We start from the raw sequence: 5,873 nt of genomic DNA on the forward strand, positions 1-5,873 counted from the left end.
GACCTGCCTAAGTTTGTCTGTGAAACTGTGAACAGATCCAGGGCCCGTGACACGAGGGGAAGTCCTTTGAGCTGATTGGTCAGCAGCCCGCGTTCATGTATGCACGTGAATTACGTACGTGAACATTTTGTTCTTGTTAAGCCTGAAGACAAAGACTTTGTATTTTAAGTTACTACTGTTTAGAGTTTTGAGACGTATGACTATTTAATGAATGATTGTGGCTTGACCCAAGGCATCAGCATGAAAAGACATCACGTTTCTAGGCTATTTCTAGTTATTAGTATATGTTGGTAAACTGTTGTCACGAGTCACATTGACCTATGCTCCCCAGAGCCACGTGGAATTGCTTTAGGCATTTGCACTCGTCTGCACTTCATGCTCGCAAGATGTCTAGAAGAGCACTTTTGCACGTTTTGCAAAATATTATTCATAGCCTACCTCTTTTTTCTTTTCTCTCCCCCCCTTTTTTTGTTGTTGCATAAAATGGAATACTTTACTCTTTTATATTACTAGACAAAGGCACGGAATAGTTTTTTACAGCACACAATGTGATTTCAAAAGAGGTTCTTTTTGTATTACTAACTTGTGGCTCACCAGAATAATTTCAATCTCAGACAGAAAATGACTATGAATTGATAAGAGGCGATGTTATTATTATGATTTTATGATATATTATTATTATCCATATTATTATTAGTATGTATGTCTCACTTTTCATGTACAAATCTGGGTTTAGAAAAATCGATGCTACAGCTCCATCTGCTGGCCAGATCTATATAATGCATCGTGCTTCATATTGCATAATGAGACCATACTCTTTGTTAGGGTCTATTTTCAGATCTGCAAAGCTAATCAAGAGTCTGGCCTGGTTAATACCGGACAAGACACTTCATCCACACTGCCTTCAGTGTTGAAGTGCACATATGTAAACTCAACTGTAAATTTGTGTATATATTAAGCCTATTTTTTATTTGTATTCTTATTTTTTATCATATAGCTGATTGTTATTTTTATCCCCTAGCAGATTTAAATTGTTTCTCTTTTTGACTTATTCGTTGTTCATTGTTTTATGTTGCACCGAATCACAAGTTCCTATGTTTGTGAATTCTGTTCATTGACAATGGCAATAAACCCTTTCTGATTCTGATTCTGATTCTCTATGAATGAAAGTGTTTCTGAGCATGACTGTATTTTTATGCATATACCATGTATGTCCATCCCCACCAAATAAACCAATAGTAAGGAATAATTATGAGGTGAAGTGTAGGCCTACTTGTACAGCGAAGTGTGTCCTTGGGCAGGGTTCATAATGTTTAAAAGTGGTGGGTTAGGGTTGAAATAGTAAAAGGATATTTATTGTATTGTTAAAACAATACAGCATAATCCGATTTAACACAACACAGACTTTTGTTATCGAGTACAGACAAACAGAAAAGGTTTGAGCTTTTTCAAAATTATGACATACCTACTTAGCTGAATAAACTAGCCTACGGTAGATTTGCGTTTATATGTGTCTACAAAGGACAGTTCATACTGATAGTAAAGCATGAGCAAAGGCCAGGATTAGACAGGCTTTATATCAGACTCTGCTCATCTATAAATTATGACTTTGATCTTTTTGAATAATTCAACATGGCCTTGCTTCTCAGCACCTCATTACATTAATGTTAACCTTTTCAACAACATCCGCTTTTTAGATCTTCCAGGAATGTTACGCTCACTTAGAACAAAAATGGCTGGTGGGATGTGTTGCTGCTGATGTCACACACTCAAGTGATCATTTTGAGCATCTTTAATGAGTTGAAAGAAACATTATTGGATTCATGTGATGACTTTGTTTGGATCAAAATGTTTTTTCTCAGATTGGAATATGTGCATTGGGATGAATCTCTGCAGCTATTTGTCATGCAGGTCTTCTAACATGACAGACTTATGCCTTCGTCTGTTCTGTCGTCTGCGTCTTTATGTGATTTGATTTGTTATCAAATTTGCCTGGAAAGGGAAGAAACAACAAAAAGCACACACTTAAGGAATAATAGAAGACAGTTTTTGAAAGCTGGAAATACCAACTGTTTATTTCTAATTTTGCGACTACAGAAATGTTGAAACATTTGAACACTGAAAAAAGCTGGATGACATCATCACTCGCTTCTCAATTTTCTTTCTTTTTTTCTTTTGCTTAGCAATCACAACAGATGATATTGCACGGCACTGAGAAAGCAGTAGCAAAAACTGGGAAAGAGCAATGACAAACCAAGTCATGAGACATGTGGTTATACATCTGAGAGCTCCCTCAGACACACGCACTCTCACACATACCTAACAGAAAAGCAATGTAGTTGAGAGGGTACAAAAACAAAGAGGTCAAGGTCGACGGAGCACAAGGCTGACAAGAGCAATGAGATTTTATTTTTTGAATGCAAGTGCAAGATGAACTACCATTGATTTCTATTTCTATATGTCTATGACAACAAATATGCTTGTTTATCAAAACCCTTCAAGCATTTTTGTATATGAACCGCTGGAGCTCACCCCTCTTTGGGTGACAATCTAAATTCCCCAGCGTTAGATCCAGATGATTGTCTTAGGCGCCGCAGTATTGTTTCCAGACTTGTAGGGAAGCTATATCCATCATAATGGGAACTCGTTAACATCAACAGCTTTGTGTGTAATAATGGTGAAGATAAAGGCTCATATTGCAGAGTCCATGCCTTGTGAATAAGCCTATACATCACATATGTAACTGTACTTGTTCAGGTATGACCCAGGGTTCTGTGCTGTCTGAATGTGACACCAGAGGGAGTCTACAATGTTTCACTATTCACCCATAAAACATGCACACACATACAAATTTATTATTTTGACTCTCCAGGAATATTTAAAAAATAAATAATCAGATTGAATATAAAATAAACAGCAGACTCAAAAAGTGCTATCTAGGGCCAGTCGCTTTGTGCCACTAGATGATCTTATGAGCATTTGTAGAACAGTAAATAGTAATTGACACCTTGGGAATGTAACTTTGCACACACTAGTGCCAACTTGAGTTGAGAATTCCATTGTCCCAATACAAAATACATGTATACTTAAGAAATACAAATACATAATCGCACACACTCTCACAAGGATGTACATTACTTGACAGTTACTTTTTTGCAAACACACCGATTCCATAATAAAGGTGTTAGCAGTTTTATTAGACTTTGCTTATTGTCATTACATGAGTATGTACCAAAAGAACAGATACTAGGTGGAGTAAGGCGGCGGGGCCAAGGCAGTAAAAACAGACCCAGGTGCATGGCCCCACCCCCGGCAGACCGGCTGCCCAACCTCCACTCCACCCCACTCAGTGCATGAGACAGCAAAGTGAGCAGGACTTGCAGCCCTCGATTTGGATGTTTCCGATTGTACATTGACCAGGAGATTCCCCACATGGTAGAGTAAGCTTGTCTACATAGCCCTACGCCTTCTACATTCTATACCCGTGCGAATGGCAAATCAAAACTCAACAATTCTAATTCACAAATGCCAGTGCTTTTCAACATTATACATATTTTTTCCAAATTTTTGGTTTGTTTTAAAAATCTTTGGATGTGCAGTTATACCCATAAAATAACAGATTTTTAAAAAGTCAAAAGAATAGAAAACACACACATACACACTGTGTTTTGCCAGTGGTTCAACAAAGTAGCTCCTGTATGACTTTGCTGGCACTGGCAAATCAACTGTCAGTTTTCTGGCAGTGTTAAAACACACATTTAAATGCCGGCTAGGACTTAGCTGAGAAATACAAACTACTCTGTTGTCATATCTAAGCGTGGGAAATAAGGCTGTAACATAAATTGTGTTTTTTGTTTTTCTTTTTTCAAAAACCTACTATATACAAATCTAGAATTTCTACAAATGCATAAATTAAAGCAGTGGTTAAACAATACAAAAATGCAATTAAATAAAATCACAACACAGAAGTAGAGAAAAGGGAAAATATGAACACAATATCACAGCAGTTGGTTTTACCCTGTAAAAGCAATAGTCTACATCATAATATTGGCAAAACCCAATGTCTGATAAAAAATACGCTTCTCCCTCCATGCCTTAAGTTTCATACATGAACCCTGAAACTTGTCCGCCGTGACTCCAAACAGAGCATATCTGCCATAAACAAACAACAACAAAATAGATAATTATTTTGAAATAACAAGAACAGTTAACACACGACAGAAGTTCTGCCTCACTCACAGAGAGACGTCTCAATGCAGAACTCAAAAGATTTATTACTATGAGGTATTCAGAGACATTGGAAAAGACATGCACGGCCAGAGTGCTGGGCCTTCTACACTCAGCAGAGACAGGGAGGATCAACAGGAAGAGGAGGGAGACAGGAGGAAACCTTTGGTTTAATTTGTAGCGGTGGACAACACAAACTCCTTTGTATGTTTTTTATCTGTAGAAGTGGACAACACAAACTCCTTTGGTATGTTTTTTCATTGCATGGTTGCGCTGGCGAAAGCACCACGGTGTGATTAAAAAAAGACTTTTCCTTGTTTCTTCAATAGTGGCCCTTCTACAGGCTGAGGTATTCACAGAGTCAAAGGTGAGAGGTCAACAGCGGTTTAACACTTTGGTTCAAGCAAGGCACTCGTCCTGGGAGTTTTAGAAAGATTGCAACACATCTGCTTCTACTTTCAGGAACATGTCTGCCTATAGTTGATTCTGCCCATGGATGTGATGCTCATCGGCCTATTGTCGCATGAAAACATTTTGCCTACTAGCTAAATCAGTAACATCGGCCTATAGATACACACTCAAGGGCAAGTGGAAATAAAGCTATAAAGAAGAGATGGTAGAAAGACTTCTAAAGGTACATCACTTTGGTATCGATAAATTGACCCTTACAACAGTAAGAAAAATCCAACCATCATCTGAGCCACGTGAAGCTGTTGTGTGTGTATCTACAGCTAAATCAGAAAATCTGCCTATAGCTACATCACCACGACTATCTATGGAGCTGTAATCAGAGCACAGATGAAGCGAGAGAACGCACGTGTTTGTGAGTGTGGCGGGTTAGGGAGAAGAGGGAGTACAGGGTAAGAAAAAGGGAAACATACAACATATTCCTTTGTTTAACACCACTCGTGGAGGCCGTGCAATGAGAAAAAATCTTTGGTTATCTTTGGTATCATCAAAGTGATAGAAATTATGAATGGATTTTTGAGTGAGGTAGCATCTTTGGTTCACACTATAAAACATCAGCAGGTCTTGACAAAATTTTGTATATAATTTTTTTGGTTTCAGAGATGATGAAGAGGATGACGATGAAGAAGCAGCTGTTCATTTTCTCTCTTTGGCCTCTCCTTGCTTTCAGCGCTTGTATTTATGATAAATGTAGAGCTGCTAACCCTGGCCAGGAGGAGGATGACGGCAAAGGGGCCAAACTAATATATTATCTAATGCTACTCTGCGCCCTGTTTGGTCTTTGTGTGTGTAGTGCTTTCCTCCTAGTGCTGAAATGCATAGCTTTACCGACTGAGTGCGGGAATGTCCAGGATAGTAAGTGAGAATGGGAGGGGCATGGTGGGAGAATGCTTTTGTATTCAAGTGGTCAACTGACATTGCTCTGTAAGTGCCAGAAAGTGATTTTTATCATTGACATCATTCCCTCCAACCAACATGTTTGATGAGGAGATAAAAATCAGATACATATGAAGCGCAGGGGGCACAGTGATGCTCCAAAAGCAAATGACTAAATCAGGTCACTATTTTCCATAAACAAATAAAAACATCTCCTTATGGTGTTTTTTTTTTTTTTTTTTTTTTTTTTTTTATCTTTGGGTGAATTATAAATTACATAATAAATAACAAATGGCTGACAA

This window comes from Eucyclogobius newberryi, unplaced genomic scaffold (assembly GCF_026437365.1).
Source record: "Eucyclogobius newberryi isolate DKJ021-1_F unplaced genomic scaffold, fEucNew1.0.hap1 SCAF_5, whole genome shotgun sequence".
In the NCBI taxonomy this organism is placed as follows: Eukaryota; Metazoa; Chordata; class Actinopteri; order Gobiiformes; family Gobiidae; genus Eucyclogobius; species Eucyclogobius newberryi.